The following is a 24616-nucleotide window of genomic DNA, read 5'->3' as shown; positions in this document are numbered from 1 at the left end:
TCTGAAAGCGCACAGCCTTCTGCAGACAGAGCCGAGGGAAGGCACACGATGGTAGGAGTCTGGCCACGGACTAAAACTTGCCAGAAGCCACCTTCCTCAGTTCTTCAGTTCTTCCCTTCACTCCTTCAGAGAGCTGCAGGAAATCAAGCCTGCTGATATTGGCAAAGCAGCAGGGATGTTTAGTGAAAGACACGTTTTTACAAAAAAAAAAAAGAAAATCAACCTGCTGCAGTCCTCCCACCTGCAAAACCCAGACTTTGGTCATGGTCCAGCTCAAAATGCTACCGTCAGGATGTGTTGGGATTTTCCAGCCAAAGGAACCCTGTCACCAGCCAGGATGCTAAGGTGCAATGCGAACACAGAATTAAAGGAGTCCCCATCCTCAGCAGGCTTGCACACTAGTGCAAGAGACCTCAAACAGGACGTAAAAGCAAAGACTGAAGTAGCATTGATCAGCATCGCAAGCTCTCATCACAACGTCTCGGCAGATCGATCGTTGTCAACCTTTTTTTTTGGTCTAGTTCCCCCATAAAAAGAGAAAGAACCTGCCTGCCTCGAAGCCTGGCAGTGTTGGACACCTTGTAGCGTTCTGATCGTAAACAAGTAACACACACAATTTAATTTAGAGGAAAATCTGAACTGTGTTTGCCAGTCTAAGTGAATTCTCCTATGACGAAGATTCTATAGATAGCTTTCTATTGCATTTCATGGTATTTCTTCCACTGTGATGTTACAAGCAGAAACCACACTGGGAACAATTTAGGACTGAATAGAAAATGATAATGTCTAGACAGCAACTATGCCTGAAGTATTTTCGAGGAATATGAAAACAAGAATTCCCATCAGTTCTGGGCTGCTAATAGCTAGAAGCTAATAATGACAATGTTAATTTTGATTTAAACAGATTCAAGGCAGGTATTTTCAAAACAAACTCAATGACCTGGAATAGGAATTCTAATTTTCAAAGCTGGACAATTATTAATCATTTATATTATTCAATTAGCACCGACATTTCTAATGAGTAACATTCTTTATGTTTCCATCTGGTACTCAGACGCATCACTTAATTTTATTCTTAAGAAATAAACGGAGCTGCAAAAGGTTTTTTGATGCACATCCAAAGGAAGGAGAGTGATATTTGTCACTGGTTCCCCTTTTTCGTTCTAGAAAAAACATTCCCTTGGAAAAAAAAATAAATCCTGAGAGCATTTACTTTTTTTTTTTTTAAATGTCTTCTATTCCCTCTCAAACTTATTTTTAATGAAACTTACAAAATTTTGTTCACTGAGCATTTTCCTGGTCTTTCTTTGGTGCTAGAAGGCCAGTCAGGCTCAGATGTTCAGAAAGACGTCTTCATGCAAGTATTTACACAGCGAACTACCCAGACTAAAACTCATTGCTTCAGCTAGTAAAAAACATTCCTATAAAACCTTTCTCCTCGTATCAAAACAGGCTGCTCTGACTCATTAGAAACACCTTACAGAAACACGTCGTGTCAAAATACTTGCAGGAGAATTTCAAAGCATTTGGTTCTACTCAGGTCAAATAAAGTCAAATTTGCAGCATTTAGTAATTACCTCCGTTTCGTGAAAAAAAAAAAAAAAAAGCTTTGATTTTTTAAACAAATGTGGATTTTGAAGTGTAAGGATTTCTGTGTACCTGTCAGAAATACATATCTGAGTCCATTGCTATATGTCCACAACAAGAGGTTCATTATTAAACGCATGATTCAGAGCTCAGCTAAGTCTGGCAGCTCAGCTCCCACAGCCGCTCCTAGCTTCTTGGCTTTATCCTGAGTGAGCAAGAAAAATGAGAAGAGGAAAACTACTTTTTTCACCGGTAGAGACGCTCCGAATCAAATCAGCCCCTCCTGAACGTGGCAGAACCCTTCCCATTAGCAAAGCTGCTTGCAGCCTCGGCCAAACACTACAATTTCAAGGGAACAACAGAAGCGGTCTTTAGGGTCTCTAACCCAAGTGGCTCCTTCAAACGGTACCCTGCCCATAACAACACCATTTTATTCTATTGGTGGAATCTCTGCACGACTGCCCCGATAATGAAGTCCATAAAGGATGCCGTCTGCCTTCTGCAGAGAGACGGGAGCAGCCACTGCCTGGCAGGGAAGGAAATCAATGACTCCAGTGCAAGCACCCTGTTGGCTACAGTGTGGAGTTATCAATTTTCTTCCCAGCTAGACAGCAGCTGCTTCAGTCACTCCACTTTTTTTTTTTTTTAAGAACAAAAAAGAAAGCAGAAAACAAAACAAAACAAAAAAAAAAAACAGAAACCCAGACACACACAAAAAAATAAACAAAAAGAAACCAAACCAAATCAAACCCATCCTCTGGACAGCAGTTGGCCATGGCATCGTAAATCAGCTTGGAAACATTTATAGGAAGGAATCTCGTATTCATGTCAAGCTGAAGGTCCAGGTCCTTCCAGTAAGATTTCGGTTTTTACCCAGCAGAATATGCAAGCCTTCAGCCTTAAACACCAGGGCACATGCTCAGCGCCATGCACAGACCTGACTCGGAAAGCAGATCGCCTCGGCTGCCCTAGAGCTGAACCTAGAGCTGCAGAAGGCTCTCCCACCAGGGCAGGGTCTGGCTCACTGTCTTCCACTAAATATATTCAGCTCAGCATTGGTAAAATGAGTCATGTCTTCAGAGCCCGATCTTCCTATTAAGGGAAAATAATAAAAAAGGATATCCGTAACTAGGCAATGAGCAAACAGCTCAGCTCCCCTGAACGTGCTGCTCGTGCTGCTCCCTGGTCTGCTGGCTTCTAGCGCCGGGCCAGCCTTCACCTAGATGAAACGACCGCTGAAGGGAGCGGTGCTCTGCTGGTGGTAGTTGCTCCAGCACTCACTGCTAATGCATCCCGACTGCTTGTTTTAAGGAAGGGCACAGAGAGACACAGGCAGATCAAGATTTCGGCTGCATAAATTGTTCCAAGAATTCTGGGAGAGTTAAATCAGCACTTTCCAGAACAAGCACGGCTTTGGAGTATGAGAATGCTCTTTAATGTGTTCTCCTTTTAAAATACAGGTAGAATAAAACTATTGGAAGTGCCACTGCAGTGAGAAAGATGATGAAATAAACACAAAGTCATCCGTTAAAAGCTTGCAGACCTACCCGGTTTTTCCATAGTGACTTTGGAAAGTCATTTGCAGAGCAACGAATTCATGAATGCTAATGACAAATTAAGTTTTAAACTTACCGTACATAATGGTAATCACCTGTGCGTGTGCATTTATCATATGGTAAATGAGTTCTACGTGGTAACTCCTTGGAGAGGAGAGTAGCGTTGTGCTTGAGACAGATGGGATGACGGCACGGACAAGACCGATGCCCTACAGCACATACACACCTTGGTCACCTCATGGCTGGTGGCTTCCTTCCCTGCCCACGTGCCCAACTCTGTCCTGGCAAGTTCACAGCATTTCAACACCCTCATGGGTTCTGTATTAAATCGTTGGTGCCTTTCGATTTTAGCTAGACTTTTACATTAATAAAACCGCTTTCCCCTTGGATGGCACGCAATGGATGAGTACAATCATCATGAATCCATAAAATATTCCAGGACACTCAATAAACTTGATACGGTGCATGCAAGCCCATAATTAGTACGGCAAAAGTAGCAGGTATTTCATATTTAACCAACTGCGAGCGTCAGCTCCGCGTACATGCATCACTGAAAGACTAAGTGAAGAAGGAAAAATAAGGAACCACTAAATATATTTATTTCAGACAAACAGAACACCAGGCACTCACACAGACAACGCTAGCTTAATGTAATAATTTAAAGCTTGGGCTCCTATGGTAGCATTACTGAACAAAGCTATTTTACATGACAGAATACGATTTCACACCATTTATTTTATTATTCTGCCAATTGCCTACATCCGTTCTGAACTGGGCCAAGTGGAAACCTGAACACAAACACTAAAAAAACGAGCCCGTGAAAATTCTCATCCTCATCACCTCATTCCACGACTCCTGGACCACTACCAAATTAGCTCACTGCTTTTCCTTGCACTCAGGTCAAGACCTGCTGACCCCGAGCCCCTGCCTGCTTGGCTCCTTTGGGGCAGGAGGATGCTCGCCCCGGTAGCCGCCAGGTGAAGCACACATCCCGCATGCCACAACAGGTTTCTGACTTTCAAATGGAAGGCTCCAGGATCGAGACAAATCCATCATTCTAATGCTCAAAACTGAGCTGTTGAAACCAAAGGAAATGAATCCGCACAGTGGATCACTAGCCATGTGTAGAACGTCGCTCCCAGAATTAATAGGTACTATGTCATGCCTTTGGACGGCTTTCAGCCCGTTCCTAGTCAGCTAAAAAGGACAGAAGGAAATTTCTGCCCTCTTTCCCCCTGCTCTCTCTCCCTGCCTGCCCCCTTTTAAAATCCACGGCGGTGAAAACCGAGTAATTCATAATTTAATTCTAGCAAAATAAATACTGCTAAGCATAAACCTAAAGATTAATTAACGAAACAACTGAATAACGAGAAGCTACAAGCTCTTTGCAGACGCGGGACTGTCCCGGACTGCCTGGAAGCCCCCTTGGACCAGGGCTCCAAAGCACCACGCCTTCTGCAGCAGCAAACAACAAAAATGAAGCGTGATCTTACTGCTCCAACTTCGCCAGACTTCAGCGCCTTTTCTGGTTTCGGACTGGCTGTGAAATCGAGGAGCGCTGCATATTTTTAATTATACAGCCATAATAAAATCCAGGTAAAACTCTACAGCCGCTAATTAATAACGAACGTATGGTTCCTTTTACCCTAAGTTTCACAGTGCTTTCTGAGCCTTGGGATGCATCGCAGTGATCCACGCAGTGAACAGCTCCTTTTAGATTGCTAAACCTGGCTACACAACAGGGCAATGAAACGCACGAGCCCTGTGTGGAACAACAGGTCCCACAGCTTAGTTCTGTCCTGAAATAACACACAAAATTGAGAGTGTCCCTATTTCTCTCCACTTTAACCCCAGGCTCAAGTCCTAGAGGAACCACCGAGTTACCTCCATACTTGTTCAGTGTCTCACATTTTCCCCTCTAACACAGTCAAGGGGCTGTGCAGCCTTCCCCATATTTTCTCAGCTCAAAGCAATGAATAACAGCATGTTCCCTGTCAGGTCTGCAGCTCTTGACGTATAGCGGCACAATGCTACAGCCAGGGATTTTTTTCTGGCAGTGTTCTCGGTCATTCAGCCTGTCTTTCCAGTGAGGAACATTTTCCAGTTTTCTGAAATAAGCAGGTCTGGTTTGGCCTCTACTTCAGACAGAGCAGGTGGAAAATATCCCAACATCTTCATTCCAGCAGTCTTTGAAACCGTGTAGACCAGAGAGCGAACGTTTGAAGCTGGAGTGACCATGAATAAAGTGGGTAAAACAGGGGGTGAGGGAAGGAAGAGAAAGGAGGATGGCAACACATACTTCTAAACGTACATATAGCAAAAAGCCTAAAAGGGCTGCTTCCCCAAACGTTGTTTTGTGGTGACAAAGTTGGGTATCTCAAAAAAGTAGTATTTTTAGCTGCTGCATTGCTCTAATCCATGAGCTGAGGGATGGCTTCCAACATGAAGTGCGTACCCAAAATGATTTCAGGTGGTTACATCTACCCCATCTGTCCGTACAGAAAAATATCTTGAATTGCTTAAAAAGTCACCATTAGACAGTACGAGAAGAAAATGACTCAAGTTCTTAATAATGATGTTAATGCTAGTCCACTTTCTTGTTTTCTGAAAACAGAAAAGAATCCCAAGATCTCACTTCAAAACGTTACGGCTGACAGGCATTCACCATCCTTGATGATTTCAGTAATTATCGTTGCTGAATGGATATATTGACCTGTAGCTCCTAGTGATGACCAATTTCCTTGCTGAGCTGTTACAACTGATAAATTACACTTAGCTGTGTATATATACAGTATATATATGAACAGACTCAGGAGCAAGTATTGAGAAAGAAGGATTCTGGTTTTAAAACCGTGTAAGGGAAGCCACGCGAGTGCGATGTGCCAGAAAACCCCAGCACACAGAGCACTTCTCTTGCTCTGAGACTCACAGTTTGCACCCAAAGTAAAGCCATTAGCAGCCGTTTGTTTTTTTTTTTTTTAAGAAGTCCTTTGCTGCTGAAGACGTTTCAATGCTAGATTACACCAGCTATCTGTTAGCTGAAGCAGTTTTACAGGAAGCCCAGCAGACACTTTCTGTTCCAGGTCACCTAAAGCATGCTATTCTGTTTGCTTCTCCAAATAAAACCAGTAAAACTAAGAAGCGCAGTTGTATATTCTAGGGAAATAATTCTTGGCACTGGAAAATAGGCGAGCCGCCAAAAGATTTTCCGATTTGCTCACTGCTATAACAAAAGCACTCCCCTGAACTGGAACTGAAATGGTGCAAGACACTGCTTTCTTCTCATCTGAAATGAAGGGGAGAACTCATCAACACGTCTGCTCAAGGAACAGCACAGTTGATCCCTACTGGTAACTTATGCAGATTTAACTCCTACCATATGCAGACATTTATTTACAGCTCTGCTGTCCTAGGAACTCGGATGACAGCGGTAGCCATAACGTCAGTACCTCTAAACTGGAAGTGAACTGATTTTCAGACAGGTTGGGGACAGACACCTTTAAAAGTAAAGAAATAAATAAGAAGAACAAGCTGTTGGAAGGGCAACAGATGCAAATTCAAGATCTCTTGACTTTATTCCAAGCTTTTGCCAGTGACTTAATGAACAATCACAGACAAGCTACTTTGTGTTGTTTCTCAATACGTTAATTAGGAATAGCAATACTCATCTCACACACAGTTCTGCAGCTGAAAGGTGCTATGTACAAAGATTTTTATTTATTAAAAAAAAAAAAAAACCAATTTGCCAGAATTCTCCAAATCAAAACAAACAGCAACTTCCAATGAATGCCAAGCGCAACAACAAGCGGCTCTCTGTGCACCAAGTGGCACTATGCAGATCGGGATTCGTTTGTCATGAAGAGCTACGCATTTAGGGCTATGTTCTACTAAATGAGAAGGAAAAATCCACGGAAAGTTTAGCAGTACAAATCTTTCCACATCTAACCACCATGTTTGAAAGAACGCATTCTGTATGTAAGATGCTCTCCAAGTGCCCACAGGCAGAACTCTCGCCGAAGGCAAGTAGCTTTGTGTGCCGCTATGAGGTGCAAGAGCGGGACTCTTAAAAACCCAAACCAACATCAAAATGCTGGTTTCAAAATTCCACTGTACCAAAATAAAGAACACAGCAGTTGCTCCTTGTCCACAAATGCTCAAGTTTTCATCTTAGATATCAATTAGCACGTCCTAGCGTTCATTCTCACGCAGATGAGATTCCCTCTGGTGGCACTACCTATCAGGATGTTTACGCAGACCTTGAAGTCTGAGGGTTTAATATCCCAGTCTAAAGGTTGGGAGGAGGAAGGGTTCTCCCTGGGTTTTATAGGGAAGATGGCAAGCACAGAAGGATGGCTTAACTTGTCACAGTGAACCTGCAACAGATCTGAAGCTTTAGCATTTGATGTGCTTTGAAGACAAAGCAAAAAGAATTTCATCCACCAGCAGAGTTTCGTACGTTCAGTTGCTGACACTCTCTCTGTTTTCAGTGAAATACGGAATACAACAGCTACAATTTAATTGTCTCAGCATTAAAAAAATCCTGCTAAACCTCCATCTACAACCACATCCTTAATTAAAAAACATTGCCTACTTTTTATTTATCAGAACTTTAAGTACACATAGCCTCAAAACTATGTTCTGAAAACGTTCTTTGTTTTAATTAAAGCCCATCTCATTTTTCTAATCAGCTCCAAAAGAATCAGGCAGGGTGATGCCCCATTTTACTTAGCGGTGGAAAATCTTAGAGACACCGACCTATGCTGTAAGCCTCAGACTCTCCTAAAACAGAGCTGCAGAGGAACTCCGTCCCACAGCCACAGAAATAAACCCAAACATTCTGCACTTCCATTACCAATTTGCTGAATGTTGAGATGACCACTCACCTGCGATGGATGAAGAAAAGCAGCAGCAGGGAGCTCAAAGTGCTTGTGAAAAGTCTCACCACTGCTTGGCACCAGAAACAGAGGTTCCTCATCTCCAAACACTCAACCAGACTCTGCCCCGGATTAAGTGATTTTAGCTTGACAAAAAAAACAAGCAGGAATTCCCCCCCAATCACTTTGCTAATTCAAGTTGCAGTTGCTTTGAGTTCCTTCTTTTAGCTGGTTCTGTGAACAGCTGTAATGACTACCAGACCACAGGTGGCTTTAATATCCGAGGCCTGGCTATCACTAAAACACACACAGTATCACAGGTGTGTAAAATTATATGGAAATATAAAAGATAAAATGAATGTTATTAAAGTGTCTTGAAGAGATAATGAAAAAAAATCACTGTTTAATCTTGGAAAGTCATCATTTTTCTAATTTTAAGAACTCTTTAACATAGCGACGTTATACTTGCGATCAGGAATTCGTGGCAGAGAGCCCCGTTAACCTCTGGAATTCATTGCTGCGGTGACTCTCGTGGTTAGGTACTTCCTAGACATTTGACTAAAAGAAGAATTATTAGGGAAATAAACTGACCTAATTTGCTATTATTCACAGAAATTACCTGATTCAGTGGGAATTAATCAAAACACAGCCAGGCCCGTGTACATAGCCTTGCTTTCTGCTACAAATACCGTCACTAAACTTGAAAATAAAAAGTGCCAAAGAAGTAAAACCAAGCAGTGAAGGAGCTTTTTCATTGCTTATGCATAACTGGAACCGGTAAAAGGTCACAGGATCTGATCCACTCTGTTGCAAGGAAATGGAAAACCTGAAATTGAGGGGGAAAAAAACTCCACTCCTCTAACCCTGGAGTTCATTTAACAGAGAAAAAAAATGTGGGCCTTGCAGCAACAAAACTAATTAGAGGCAAATATTTGTGAAATGCATAGAGACCAGTTAATCATTTTGTAATGGCTCGATGTAAAACGTGGCATCTCCCACGCACCGTCTTGGAGGTGGCAGGATGCTGGTGAGTACCTGCTGTCCTGATGCTCCAGCACCAAAGCTTTTCAGTATGCAGCACCTGCAGTTCTCACTGGTTTTCAGTTTGTTGTTGTGGTTGCATTCTTTAACAGAGAGAAAGCAAAAATCTTTCTTCAGCCCTATTTCTTGGCCTTCAATCTTTTAGTGAGCAAGAATGAGCTGCTCTCTTGATTAAACATGGGACTCTGTTTTACTCCATCATTTCCAGTATTAGCACCAAGAAGAAACACATAAAAGCCTCACTGTAAATGAGCAAAGTTAATGAAAAAGAGCCATGTGAGGCTTGTAAACCATCTCAGTGTTTCAGATCTCACTAGAACCTATAGCTCTAGCATGGCATCTTGCTTGGAGAAAAAGTACTGCGTTGTAAATGGATCTGTAAATTATCTAAGGCTAATACAGGTAATTGGGAACGGTCAGGATGAAGAAAGCTGGAATGATCTCCAAGGCAGAAGAGAAAAGGCATCGAGAGGAGGAATTTGTGCCTGGATTTAACATTTTCAGGGCTCAGTTCTCACTGCAGCCTGGCCTGATGCAAAGCTTACTGACACCAGCCAACAGGGCTGGTCTGATTTCAGGAGGTTTTAGATCAGGCTCCCAAACCAAACACCTGTGTGCACTGGAGAGACGTGTGCTTTCTCATAACTGAATATTCATTAAAGGAAAACAGCCAACAGACACAAAAAGAAGAATATAATGAAACAGTACATGACTCAACAATAAATCATCATCGATTTCACTAAGCCCTCCTGAACCTGTTTAAATGAGGGAGAGCAAGCCCAAAAGGAAGCCACGCACAGTCTGCAACGTCGCATGCAAACTGCTGCAAAAGGCCCAGCAAACCAAGTGCACTTACCTGGCTGTGCTAATTACTCTGTTAGATTATTCAAAGATGATTTATAAATTGCCTGGAAAAAAAAGCCTATGTCCTTCTATATTTCCTTTTCTCTATTTTAATTCAGTCTCGCAATTACCAGAGCCTAATCTGCAATGTCCTGATGAACATTAATAATTAAAGTCCAGGTATTTGTTATGAATTCAATCTGACCTCGGGTTTTATTTTTTGTTCGGTTGCTGTTGTTTTCTTTTGAATCGGGAACATTGAGGAGACACTTGTTTATGGCATAAACAGACTGGCTCGTTCTTAACAAGACAAATATTATACCAAGTTAATTTGAAGGTAGTATACATAATGCAGCATATCAATTTTGTATGCCATATGGGATTGTGCCTGCATAATAACAACTTAAAAACAACACTGCGTTGCCAGTGACAATTACTATACTGTAAACCATTTCGGTGGGGCACACACATTAATTTAATTCATTGCAGCAGGCAGGTAGGCATGCACAGAGAAAAACCACTGCGAAATGACAAATGCTTTACAATTTACAACATAAATAGCTCCTTCAAGACTACAACCCCCTGTCATGTCAGAAGCACCTTCTGGCACTACTCCAATTCATTAAGTCAGCCCCACTACAACAAAAAAAATGTACCTGCAAACATACATTACAATCATTGCTAGCTCCATTTTCCTCTCCTCTTCATATGGATGCAATACCAGGGAATGCATTTTGGAGTTTTCATCTGAAACTCATGAGGAGTGCTATGAAATATAAACCTAGAAGCACTTCTCTCCTTTTCTCTTACAGACAAGAAGTTACTTGTGAACAAGCCCTCAACATCCATGACTCAAGAACTGCTTCACATGATACTGTGGGCAATGTGCTTAATTGGGGATCTCAAAAAGAGCTGGATTCATTTTAGGCTGACAGATACAGGCTTTAATCCCATCAACCCGTCGTGTCAACTCTGCCAGTGATGCTAGTACAAATAATGGAGAATTCCACTCATTTCGGCGGAGCTAAATCCTGTACTGGAGAACTTGGATATATATTTATCAGTAATACCATTTATTCATCAAGGATCCTGGAAGGCTGCCCAGCCATTCCACTTGAAGAGCACTGAGACTGCCTGCTTAATTTGTATAGGAGCTTCTGAGCTGGATACGTACAGAACATGAACATAGCAGGACTATAGTTACTCTTTTTGCAATAATTTAACCCAACTAGCATGCATGAGAGAAGCAGGGAAAATGCTCACATGGGCTAGCAAGCACAGAAGGGATTGAAGGCTCTTAGCATTTCTATTCGGGTTCCTAACAGGGCCCATGAGTCCTCACTTATCTTGTTACGTCTCTTACCGTCATTTAAAACCTGCAAGAATATCTCTGGCTGTTCTACGATCACAGGGTGTACTTTCAGAAGTACAAAAATTCTCGCAACTTATCACAACAGTTTTTTTCCCCTCATTAAGAAAAATTAAGGTGCCAGTTTCCAAGCCAAAAATAGCTACGTGCCTAAGCACCTTTTATTCACGGATCTCTAAGTCAAGGCCCAAGACGGGCAGAGCTCTGTGTTCCCCAGCTGCTCGGCAGTCAGGCTTTCACGCTCCCTCTAACACGATGGAAATCAACTCACTTTGTGACCAATGCCACTTCTGACTGGTGAAGAGCAATCCTTTTACTTCAGACAACGTCCTTGCTTAGTATTTGAAAGTGACAGGAAAATTCCCCCTGCCTCCCAGAAAAAGCAAAACAAAAACCCAACACATTAGAGAAAATCCAGCACATCAGAGTGTCTTAAGCCAAAACACCTAAAAAAAAGAAGAAAGTAAGATTGCCCAGTGTTACAAATCAGCTGTAAATGCAAAGAAACTTTCTACAAGCTCTGTACAAGCTATTGTCTTTTCTGTCCTTTCTATTGACTATTTTAAGCCGTTTTATCTGCACTGGCGTCATTTGTTGCTAACCAGAGTAATCTCCTTGCACATAAAAATGAAAAGGCTTCATGAGATTACATAAAATCAACCAAAAATAGAAATTAATATACATGCTAAGGAATATATGGGCTGTTAGTGTGCAAGACAAGATTTAATCTTTGGGAAGCAAACATTCAGACGTCTTTAGAAGACATTCATCCGTTTGTATAAGAAATTACCACGTCTTGAACTGATTTATTCTGACAGACTCAGACAGGTTTGCAGGAGCAGCTCGTGTGGCAGCACCAGTTTTACAGGGAACGTGGTCAGTAGTATCACGCTCAGGACAATCACTTCGGCACTCTGGGGCATTCCAGAAGAGTAAAAAGGTAAATTGTCATGTTTCTGGGAAATTGGACATATTTCTGCACATCTATTACAATGTTTTCCCACTTATCCAGAAGAAGAGCTTAAATAAAGAGGATGCCACAACTGACAGCCCCTTTCACCACCCTCCAAAACTACAAAAATGAAGCAGTCAATAATTCTGTGTCTGACAAATGGTTTCAGGGAAGTGAATGATTAGCATTAACACTAGGTAACGTGAGCAGGGCACACAAATGCCTTCCTACTATGCATTATAATGAAAATTGCAATTAAACTGTTCACAGCAACTTTTTTTTTTCTTTCTAAATTTTGTGTTTCAGAGTACGCGAATTTCTCCGTAAGCTTCCCTAATAATATTCCTTAGCATGCAGAGGTCACACCACTGTCCTCAATGCGTGGCTTTCTTTCTGTGACAAAACATCTCAAACCCTGGCCATTACGGAGCAAGGTATAAAACAGAACAGGAGCAAAGCAATGCAGTAGATTAAGCAAAATTCAGTTAAGTGCTGCTTTGAACAGAATGTGCATAAGCACTTTCCTGAGTGATGGCCTTAGCTCCGAATCTCATTAAATCACAGACAAAACTGCTGAAAGGACTTACCTGGCTTTAGCTCCTGAAAGTCACTGTAAAAAACATTTTAGGCACTTAGGAGCTCCATGTCTTGTCAATTTGCTGCCCCTATGATCACCGAGTCTTACCGGCAAGCCAGCAGAAGCGCTCTGCAGCAACAGCTCCTGCCCTCCCCCAAAGGCCACCTCAGCATGGCGTCTCTCCTCCGCCACCAGAGCTCAGGAGCAAATGAACGTTCAGGCACAGCGCTGCAACTTCCAGCCCCATCAACAGACCAGGGAGGAGGCCAAGCAGGCACAATACCTCCCCAGAGGAGACGTAAGGGCAGCCTGACGGCCAGGGCTTGCCTCTGCAAGATGGCGGCAAGAGGCCTGTGAGGCCTGAGGAGCGCCAGACCGCCAGCGCCCTGCTGGGCCCGCACCTCTGGGGCACAGCGTGGTGGAAGCATGGCCACGTCAGGCCCAGATCTAAACATGAAATTTGGAATATCGAACATCAAAAATGACATTGAAATGTCAGCGCTAACCCAGCAACCAAAACTGGGGTACCCTCAAACACAGAGGAAACTGATGCCCTAGTTTGAAAGGTTTCGAGTCACCACGGTTACAAAAGCTGCCACAGTGCCCTCCTTGAACGTGAAAAGCCCAAGACACCCTCCATTTTTAATTCACTTTGCTAGTTACAAACAATAGAGATGCTTCAGAACAGTGAATTACGCTCTCTCTCACACTCTGAGCACTGCAGTAAGAATGAACAATGAGATGTGACTATGATGGAGAGCCAGCCTTTACATCTAAATTTTAACTGAGAAGTCTTTCTGCATACCTTCCCTCACTTATACCATTGCGAACTGCGAGTACTACAATGCTATCTGCAAAGTAATTAATCTTCTTACTTATTTCAATCCCTTGTCTGCCAAACTATTATGAAAAATTCTCATGCATCCTGTTTCTGTAGTAAGATACTGCTCCTGAATTATCTGCACATTGAGCATTAATGATGAGATGCCTTGTACCTCTGTAGGATAAGATGTCTCCAGGTTTAAAGATCCTAATGATTTCCTTGGTGAAATAAATCAGTATGCCTGATAAAAGCACTCCTCCATCCCTGACAGACTGAATCTGTATTATCATGCCCAGCACAGATGACTTATCTGTGTTCTCAGAAAAGTGGGGTTATAGCCTTCTGCTTTGTACTACTGTAACCACGTAACAAAGCGTTAAAAACTGCCAACAGCAGCAAGACTGTCCCCTTCCCACGTGTAACCCTACCTACTGAGGTAAATACACTCACTTAGTATAAAGAGAGTAAATATTTTTACGGCGTGGGTTAGACAAAAGGTGTGCATCAGACACATTTGGCTTCCCTGCTGGCAGGCAGCAGCAGGTGGGTGCACAGAAGTGACCCAGCACCGTGGCTGGGGAAGCTGATACCCTGCAGCATCACAGCTCCACGCCGAGACTGAAGCCGGGGACACGGCGAGGAAAACCTGCCTTGGAAAGACGCATCCCAGGAGAGGTCCCACATCACCAAAAGCAGCACTGGATGCGAAGGATCCCGCGGTGCCAGGAGCCAACCTATACCACAGCACAGCAATAAGCATGCGTTACTTGTCTTACCCATCGGCAAGAAGATATTCTTGGAGGCAGGCTGGATCCTTGGAAGCCATTATCTACCTCATGGAGCATTGCTCTCTTTGGCTGACTTGGTACCTCCTCTTCATTCTTTCTCGGTTTTGATCCACAGCCAGGGATCAAGCCTTGCAAAACAGAAACTCAAGCTATTGTAGCTTCCAATTACTCTTCCCTCCCCTTTTCAAATGATCCCAGCTAATTACCCTGAGTGGACAAAACAAATGCTGCTTGCCAGATGAAACAACATGGTAATCAGCAGCACTGTGCCAAACAGATAGTCCTCAATTAAAAAAAAAAAAAAAAAGGTTAAAAAGAGGCAACAAAACCACAAAAAACAAACACCACGCTATTGAGATCAATGTCTTTTTTGCCACGTCTGGAGTTGATTCATGGTCTTTCAATGATTTTACCAGGAAGCTGAAATAGACATATCTGAAATTTGCATGTGTCTATATTATACAGAGTAACTCATTTAAATCAGAGGGGCTTTCAAGTCTTTTTATTAAGAAAGCAAAGATAATGACTCAAAGAAAATGCTAATTTTATTTGGTGGTTCTCTTCCCATTCAACTTCACTGATCAGAGAGACAAATTAAGAAAGATAGTGTGCTTACCCAGAAGTAATTTGTTAGACATCTTCAAAAATCGATGCTTGACACAAGTGAGTATCTTTTTGCAATAGAATTTTATTTGTCATGTTGGGCTAGGAGCATCAGTTAATAATTCACTCCACAGTTCCATAAACCTCCATTGCTATCTTTCACACAACCTTGCAGTTTCACAGGCTGTTGTTAGGAGTAGCTTAAAATAGTCTGTTATCAGTGCTGACCCTCACTGTTATAACTCAAACAGATGCACTATCTGTGATCATTCTGACAAGGAAACAAAATAAACAACCCAGTAACTTTGAAAAGGACATATACACACTGAATACATACACATATAATGGCTAGCCACTCAAGAGCTCCTACCGTAAGCAATGGAAAGGTCAAAGCAGCAACTCAGATCTGCTCTCCCAAACCCCACCATTACAAACTGGCGATGGGGCAGAGCCCCTAAGCTCTGACTCAGACCAGGATTTTCTGTTTTCCCAACTTATTGGATGCTTGCATGTATGCCTGTGGCTTAAACGGTAAATTAAGAGTCCAGAACAGCCAAGCTGCAGAGGTCAAGGCACCTGGGCTTACCGTGGTTTGAGTTCACATATCCAAAGCAGCCAGGATGTGGGCTTAGGATCTACAATGGAACCCACAGAAATCTCAAAAACAAAGATTAAAAATATTAAGTAGGCAAACCAGCTTGGAAATGGCACCTCCTTTGAGTCAAACACGCTGTTCATCATTCTGAAAGTGTCATCTTTAGTGGCAAAAACCATCATACCTGATTTAGTTCATCATCCTGATTTTCGAACTCATGAAATAGTGCGTCAGCATGAATTCACTGTACTCTAAATGCCACAAGTCTTTGGTCCAACAAGTAACATTTTTTGTTCAGTGACAGCAAATTACACACGCAGAGGCAAAATTCCTTCTCTCAGCCATCACATGGCTAAGATGCCACCAGAGGGGTGCAGCGTGCCCCAGCCCTTCACAGAGGTGCTAAATCTGGTCACTTCTCCCCTGCTGCTGATGCTCCACACGTGGGGTTAAGACTGCAGCACATAAGCACCGAGACCGATAAACAACTCCCCACATACCTGTTCTACTACAGCAGTTATCTGTTCCCTGAAGTCTTCACACGACAGCTGGCCACAGCAGCAGCTCTGTTGACCCCAGAGCTGAAGGAAATTCCAAAGTTTCTGGCTGAAATTTCACTTCTCCTGGTTATTGCATGCGTTCGGTTCAGTTTATTCCCGTGGCAGAGATGGAACCTGTGATTGCTACAACTTTTTTTGACAGCACAGTAAACTCTCCATAGACTCCCATTATCTCTCTTCCACTTAGCACATCTCAGTAATGTAATGTTGTCTCCACAGGCTTGCGCATTCAAATGGGCAAACAATTGCAGAAACAATTCCACACTACGCTAGGAAATGGGGAATTATTGCTACTGGAAATCAGAACAGAAATAACTGTGGGGTAATGCACAGCAGTCATTTTTAAATGCAGAATGTAGGATGCTGTTAATGCAATTTAACTTTTAACACAATAGGAGTTCCCAAAATACCCAACTTTGATGGATTCTATACAAGCATATGAATACACCTGTAGATTTGACTGCATGACGCCAACAAGGAGACTATTTTGGTGCTCTGTTGTTTACAGTCGAAAGAAACAAAACCTGGCAGAGTGAAGAAACACTGAGAAAACAGACAAGCTAACCCAAATTCATTTTCTCACTATTGTAAACTCTCCCTTTAAAATGCAGGATACGCAGACAGATGGGCGTTAGGAGCAAAATCCATATGCTTTCTTTAAAAAGTCTCGCAAAAAACTCGCTGAACTGTGTTTGTGGAATTAATCAGAGCAGTGGCAAACATTTCGGATTTGTAATGTGCATAACCAGTGTTGCTATAGCTAAGGCTGAATTGTTCCATTACAAACTCTGATGTTATGAGCTTAATATTCCTAGCTGTGAGAAAAACAGTTTGGGCTAAATGCGGAGGGAATGGTTCTGAAAAAATACCTACCTAAATTCAGACTTTCTGGCAGTAACACAAAATATATTTACTACTGAGCTAAAAATCAATAGGTAAGGAAACAGGGGAAAATACCTTCCTGATCTCTGCAATAAGTAAACACATTCGTTCCCATTATTTTATAAGGATATCATTAAAAAGTCTGCACTGTGAACAATCTGCAGACAGTGCAAGCAAGACTGGACAGAGAATTAATTATAATTGTCAGGAACACTACCAAAAAAAATTAAAATGTTATATTTCTAGCTTTAAAGCTTTGCATATTTGTAACTAACCAGATATTCTCCAAGAAGGGAAGGTTAATAGCATAATTCTGAGAACTACCAGCAAACAGTTGTTACTGTGGTTCAGACAGAAATTCTAAAAGAATAGGTTGGGAACGTTTTTCCCATGATAATTGAGATGTTGTTTCTCAAGGGCATCTAAAAAGTCTTTCTGCAGTTTCAGTGTAAGCTCCCAGGGATAAGTTAATGGTGGGTGAACCATAGGTGTTGGATCCTACACTTAGCAATATAAATGTCTGCATGTTCTACACTACTTAAGCCCCAGGACAGACATGGCTCCCAATTTTTTGTTTTTAAAGGGGGAAGGAAATCAACTCCAGCAGTTTATTTTTACATACATCTTTATCTGTTGCGATCTACCTGGGTCTGGAATAACAGTATCACAGCAGTTCCTTGTTACTGTTGACTCATTTTCTCTTCCATTGCCCAAAGCAGGTTACAGCCAGAGATGTTTCTGAAGTGGAAATAACACATGATTTCCTTGGTTAGGAAATTATCACAAAATTAGCCCTAGGAAAGGATGGAGCAACACACTACCAATCTGCCAACAGGCTGTATTTAATCTTCATACATTATAAAAGATGTTTGCTGCAACAAATATTTTATTATCTTAGCAATCAACAATTCTTTATATTGATCACCGCGGTGATTCATAAATTAGCTCTATTGCAGGAGAACAGTGGCTGCAATTTGATGGTGCTGCCTATGGAGAGAGACTTCAGCGAGACTCTGATCTTCCACTGCAAGCACAGCACCGCTTATAGACCTTGTATGACAAATAAAACACTTTGTAAAGAATATACAGAAGAGCTTTGTGCTAAACTACTTCTCATTACATAAAAGCTTTTAATGTATTACCAGTCTTAAACAAATCTGCTGGGGGGATATTGTCTCTGCATAACAGTAATGGATTTAGATTACACCATCATCAGGAATATCTGTTTTTGTGGCTGAACACAGGCTGGAGGCTTAATGCTTGAAAACAGGGCTGGCCTCACTGATTTATGAGGCCTGAATGTAATTAAGCATCTTCCCACTTCCTGTGAAACTCATGACTTAAAACGCACCCAACATACTCCTTGCATAACCCCTTCTATAAACGCACATGTATTACAGTGAAAATCTAAGCGGAGAGGAGAACCAGCAAATATGTAATTGCTCCTACGACACATTTGAGTACTTAGACCCAAGAGGACCCATCGTTTTGCTGGTTGTTAACTAGCTGCTAATAAGGGAATTAGCCTGATATTGCAGTGGCACGCCAAGGATCTGCTAGGCTAGAGAGGCTCCCCCCAGGACATGCTATGTGTGACACGCAGGGGCTTCAGATGTTAGCAAAAGAGCCTGATACGGGACAGTACCATCATCAGGAGGGGAATAAAGTTCAAAGTCTGCTCTGTCTTCAGTGCACAAGCACGTGAGAAAGCCTAACCCTGCCTCCTCGTTCAAGCAGGATCAGAGCCCTCTCTGGTGCCACGTGGGCATAAGTTTGAGGCTGTCCCTGAAAAATGGATTTTTTTAAAATGAGAAATAATAAGTTATTTACCTTTACAGTCTATATATTAAACAAATAGTGAAGAACAGGTGTGGCATGCTAGTTAAATTGTTTTGTTGGTTTAAGTTTAATTAATGCCATTATTCCCAACTGCACAGTATATCAGATTTGCAATTAAGCAAATACTCTCACCTGATTAACCAAAGAGTTATTGTAAGTGAAGGTTTAAACAAACTATAGTTGACAACAACAGTCAGATGGTTCTCAGCCTGTACTCCAGTTCTGAGTAGACATTAACCCCAGTATCCCAGTCCATAAGTGGGCCACATTTCCCCTAAAAGAATATTTATCAGGTATTGCAATTTAGATTCCTAGTTTAAAACTGAAGGCCTTGTAAAGTACACGGGCTATAATTTCGCTCCCTTTATCGTGGGAAGGGTTTGTATCCATCCCTCAGCTACCATCAGATTTAGCCTGAAAACCAGAGTTCAGCAGACTGCATTGTAGCACGTAATATTTTTTTTACTGCTGTTGTATTATTTTATTTTAAAAAGGAACAAGGTCAAGCCTAGCAGAACCCATTTTAATCTTCATCCCTTTTATGCTGGAGTAGTTTGATCACCTTAAGGGGATTGAAAATCAAGGTCCGCAAGCCATATGGGACAACCCCAACATTAATCTAGTTTGCCTTCTATGCCCTCCCCATCTCCCCCCCCTCGGCCACCCGCTGAACACCCTCGATTTGTCGTGTTCAGAAGCGGCTCCGGGCTGCGGTCAGACAGCAGGCAGGACGTAGCTGCTTCACTCACTTACCGTGCCCGGGATTATCCCGAATGCTGAGATTAGAGCAGTGCAGGCAGCTGGGACCCCCCCGCTCCCAGCCCCTGCGTGGGAGGGTGGAAGCTGCGCACGAAGGGCTCGTGCACGTAAGCGAGCTGCTGGGGGGGGTCCTAATGGGGCTGCTGCACGTCCTGCCTCCAGCCTTGGCTCCTTTGGAAGAGATGAGAAAGAACTCACCGCATCCTCAGGTGCTACAAGGCAGGATCAGCTGGAAAAAAAGATCTCTGGGCCCCATTTAGGGCTAGCCAAGGGAAATATTGCAGTTAGAGAGGAGACTCAACTGGATTATCTAAAGGTTCCTTCTGGCTTTCAAAAATGCGTACAGAAATCTGTCAGAGACAGCTGATTATCTGGCTCAGTATCCTAAGCCTGAACACCAGGCTACTGGAGAAGGAGTTTCAGAACACCAGCTTATGAAAGAAAAAACCCGAAACAGAACAGTATGTGAAAGGTTCCTAATTATTTTTCACCACTGACACACAAATTCTGGCCTCAGGCAGGCCGTACATTCCCACTCACTCTCTATCCTAAAGCCCACTGCACGGCAGTGAAATCAAGTCCCACGCTTTTTTTTTAAAAAAAAAAAAAAAGAGCAGAATCCATCACGTGTCCAGGACTGCCCAGAGTCTTTCACTTCCACGACTGGCGGGATCAGTTCCACTGAATATTCTCTAAACAAAAATCCTTTACGCATATCCATTTAGCTTTTCAGGTTCCTGGGAAGGCTGAGTTTTAATATAGCCCTCTGTTGTTTTTATGCTATGCAGAATGAGTGCAAGTATTTGTGAGAATCCTCCTGGTGCTCCTCGTTTGTCAGGGAACCCAGGAAACAAAGACACAGGCCTTCCAAAATTAAAACACAAAGCACAAGCAGGTTTAGAGAATTTTCTTATTAGCTTTGAAAAACTACCGCGTTAGAAAAAACACAACGTAGTTCATTCTTTCAGCCCAGGAAAGGAACCGATTGACGCTCTGCCGTCTGTCCATTTACAGCAAATATTAGCATGCACCGCAATTTTCTGCCTGACACAATCATTTTAATTTTTACCAAGACAAACGTTTTGAACGGCGAGGAATAATTAAATCATTTTCTATTCCAAAAGAAGCCTCATGGTCTCATCGTGTGTTTTCCCCGTTTTGTAAATCATTTAATGATTTTCTGCTAGTTTAAATACTACCTCCCCATACCAAACTGATTAGCCAACGGGAAATATTCACGACAGAGGCTCTCTCAGTAGGCAGCGAGTTCCTAAATCATCCAGAGATTTCCTGCTACTGGGGCTGCTGCCCTCTGAAGCAGGTTGGAGTAACACAAAAGCAGCGGGGTCAAGCTCTTGCCTGTGATATTTCTAGTCCGATTCAAAACCAATAATCTGCTACAAAGGGAGAAAGAAATTTCACTTGGAAGCCCGCATTTTCAAATTAACTCTTCAGTCACTGAAAAGAAAAATACCTCTCATTTTGCTCAAGATACTCTCAATCTCTTCAAAACAAAAGCTTTCTGTCAGCTGTAATATACATTTCATCAAGATACACAGAAAAGTCTACGTGTAGGCATAAATCAGTATTTTAAAATATAATTCAAATCTGACATACAAGGGTCATAAACCAGTTAAGAGTTGTCACTCTCTCTTTTAAGAATGGTTTAAGTGAGCAATGAGTAGCTATTTTCTTATTAGAGAATACGGCCTATAATTCACGTTAAGTGCAGTGCGCAGGAAAAATTTTACCTATTTGATTTACAGATCAGGCCTCTTATTTGTCATTTTGCTCAAAAAGGGGGAAGCAACTGGCTCACCTCGAATATCAGAGAGCTGACATAAAAGCATCTGATGCTTTGTGCACCGCATGAACCTGTACCAAGGTGGCTCCGTTAAGTGGACAGAGATATCTACTGCCACTTACACCCCAAAATGCCTAGTAATAAAGCTGTCTCAAGCCTCCCTAGCATTCAGATAGAAGCTCTGACAGCGAGGCTTTAAGAAATGTTGAGCCCTGCACAGCTCTATTGAATTAAAATGAAGCTGAACTATTCATCCCCATCAATATTATAAAAACCTACTTGCCTTTTTGCCACCTTTAAGAATATTACCCTCATGGAGTGACTTTCATCTCTCTCTTGGCTACTTGGCACTCGTGAAACAGCTCTGGTTGTAGCGAAGGCGTCAGAGATGCCTGGGAGCAGCCCAGCTTGGTGCGTCCTGCCACCACGGTGACCCCAACACCACCCCATCCGCGTCCATTCAGTTTAGACACTCGTGTTCCTATGGTTGGGCTCTGCTCCTGCCTCACCCTGTGCAGCCGGACCTGTGCAGTCACGTTCAGAGCCCTGAAGCTTCGGCGAGCTTCTGCACGGGGCGGTGCAGATCACCGGCGTGATCCACTCGAAGAGAAAGCTCTCAACGCTTCACGCAGAGCCAACCTGGCATCCTAATGAAGTACTGCTCTGTTTTGCAAGTGTGAAAACCCAATAAACTAAATGAATTTCTCAAGGTCACGGGAGGAGTCGATAGCAATTTCAGGCAGAGCCCAGCTGACTGACACCTTAATGACAGATTGACCGTTCCTCTGCACTTTGACTCGCTCGCAGCAGGGGGAAAGGCAGACTGGGGCTTGAAAGTCAAACAGCTACATTTTAATTTCGCTGTGCGCTAGGAGAAACGGGGCCAGCGCTATGTGACAACGCTTAATCCAGTTTCTAAAGAGTAAATTACTAGATGGAAGCACGGGGTATGTGCGTGTGTTCTCCTTAAATCATACGTGCCTGCGTAGCTCTCAGTTCTGCTGGGCTGCGTCGGTGGAGTAAGAGAGCTCTGAATTCTCTGCTGGTCGCACGTCGGGTGGCCAGACAGCCACGGTGGTGGCAGCAGTAGAAAACCAGACTAGAACAAGAAACGCAGTTGTCACGCTGAAAGAATGGGGGTGGAGAAAGTAGATTTATACCCTGAATTTCAAACTAAGTGAATTTCTGTTAGGAACTACAGAGCAGGATCAGAGTTTCCTTTACAGCACATCAAAGGTTTATTTTTCATGCCATAATGCACCCGGAATTCCTTTGCTAAATGATAAAAAATCAGGATTTTAAAATCCAGAGTCTAATACACACACACTGAATTTTTAAAGCACTTTTTTTGCTGGGGGGGGATATGACAAGTTAACAATTGTTGCAAATTATATGGAAGTCTTACTGAAAAGAAAGAACTTGCTTGCATTTACATGCAGCAAAATGGTAACCTTTTCTGCCCACACACCTCCAAAAGCATCATTATTCTGCTGTTAAAATGACAAAAAAATAACCCTCCGCCCCAAGAGATAATGCAATTTATTAGTATTTCAGTGCTGAATGCACTTGTCAAATATTTAATCATCCGATTCTTTACATTAAAACCTGTGCAGAGGGAGTGTGCCACTGGGGAATAGCAACAATCCACAGAAGCGGGAAGGCTTTTGGAGGATCTGTATGGAGAAGTGGTGGCGAGAGATCTATAGCAAAGATGGTATTGCTGGTATTGTGTGCTGAGGAAAACACGAGAGGTGGCTGGGGAATAGGATATATGAGAACAGCAGGGCTCATCCATGCCCTGATTTGCTAAATGCACACTTGAGAAAACTGGTTAGGGAAGATTTGCACACTATGATCCAGGCACGCCTAGGAAAAGAGAGATTTAAAGGGTCAGGAAACCAACCATCTGTTTGGCGATGCTGCCCCCTTCGAGTCTGCTTGTGGAGAGTTCCAGGACAGTCGAGATTTTTGTTCGAAGAGGGGGACAAGGCAGAAACGCGAGCTGTGCAGACTCGGCTGCAAATGCTCCAGGCCTGGCACTGCAGCAAAGGGTAACGTGGTGGAGGCTGGGACCCAGGTGACAGAGCAGGACACAGGAGTCTCAGTCACACCTACGGATCTCCTGCAGTCCCCTGAGCTGATGTAATGGACCACAAGTGGCTATAACACAGAATTTGACACAGCTGACCCAACTTCTTTAACTTTTATGTCATCTGCCTTCTCTTTCTTTCCCAATTCTTTCATCCCTCTTTTTCTTACTGCTTCACCCCAGCCCACCAGCTGCTTCTTTGCGATGTCTGACCTTTCCTACCTTCCTGCCTTCACAATGTCAATCACAAGTACACAGAAAATGAGAGCGAGCAGTTATTTCTCACTCAAGAATATAAAATCCTGACCTTTGTATCAAACTTGATACATGAACTGTGAAGAATTTCAAGTCCACCCCGTATGAGGAACCTAGCTGCTTTACATCCACAGAGCTCTATGCCTACAGATTTCATATTTATCTTATAAACAATCCGCTTGCTGTTCTGCCTCACCATGCAATGGGCCACGTGGAGCAATCAACATTTTAAAGTGAAGTCTTTCTTCAGCTAGAGGCTAGTCAGATGTGTTTGCATCCGTCATTTCATGCGAGTCGAGCTCGGCACATACATCACACACCTTCACTGCTGATTTAGCAGCTACATTTCGGCGATGTCTCAGCCCCCATCTGCACGTCAGGATCTATGGATGTTATACGGGCAGATCAGAAAGCTGACTCCTTGACCCAGAACAGCTCTATTCAAGATACAAAGCATGAGTCTGGAGGAAAAAAAAAAACAACACAAACCACACACAAAAACCCAACAGACCAGAGAATATAGAGAAAAACATACCGGCCAGTATTAGAGCAGCCCCCAGAAGGTGGAATTTCCCTCCCAGGGAAATTCTGCTGTTTCAGATTTAATTTTCCTCTAACTGAGGAACAAGAAAACACCTGCTTCTTTCTGCAAAAAAAAAGGTCTGAACTGGTTTCAACCCTTGCAGTCAAAAGGTTTTCAATGTTTCTAAAAACTAGTAATACGAAAATAACACCATGCCTTTCTAGTTTTAAATACATAACAACCTGCTATTCACAAATCATATGTAAATCTGAGAAATTTATATTGATTCATTTGCAG

At 42.7% G+C, this 24616-nt stretch overlaps 1 protein-coding gene across 11 annotated transcripts in view; it reads right to left on the bottom strand.

Moving 5' to 3' along the window:
- The window catches only part of LRRTM4 (leucine rich repeat transmembrane neuronal 4), a 328293-nt gene that overhangs the window by 65557 nt on the left and 238120 nt on the right, over nt 1–24616 (bottom strand). For 2 of the 11 annotated variants that reach the window (XR_013942197.1, XR_013942198.1), the window contains exon 9: nt 17695–17788. The exons of 8 other annotated variants lie outside the window; for them this stretch is intronic. The gene's annotated coding sequence lies outside the window, so the exon portion shown is untranslated. Of the gene's footprint in view, nt 1–17672; nt 17789–24616 lie in introns of all 11 variants that reach the window. One more of the 11 variants, XR_013942199.1, reaches the window with a different exon arrangement.

Source organism: Anser brachyrhynchus (genome assembly GCF_964034855.1).
Source record: "Anser brachyrhynchus genome assembly, chromosome: 26".
Classification (NCBI taxonomy): Eukaryota; Metazoa; Chordata; class Aves; order Anseriformes; family Anatidae; genus Anser; species Anser brachyrhynchus.
This window is presented reverse-complemented; position numbering and strand designations above follow the sequence as displayed.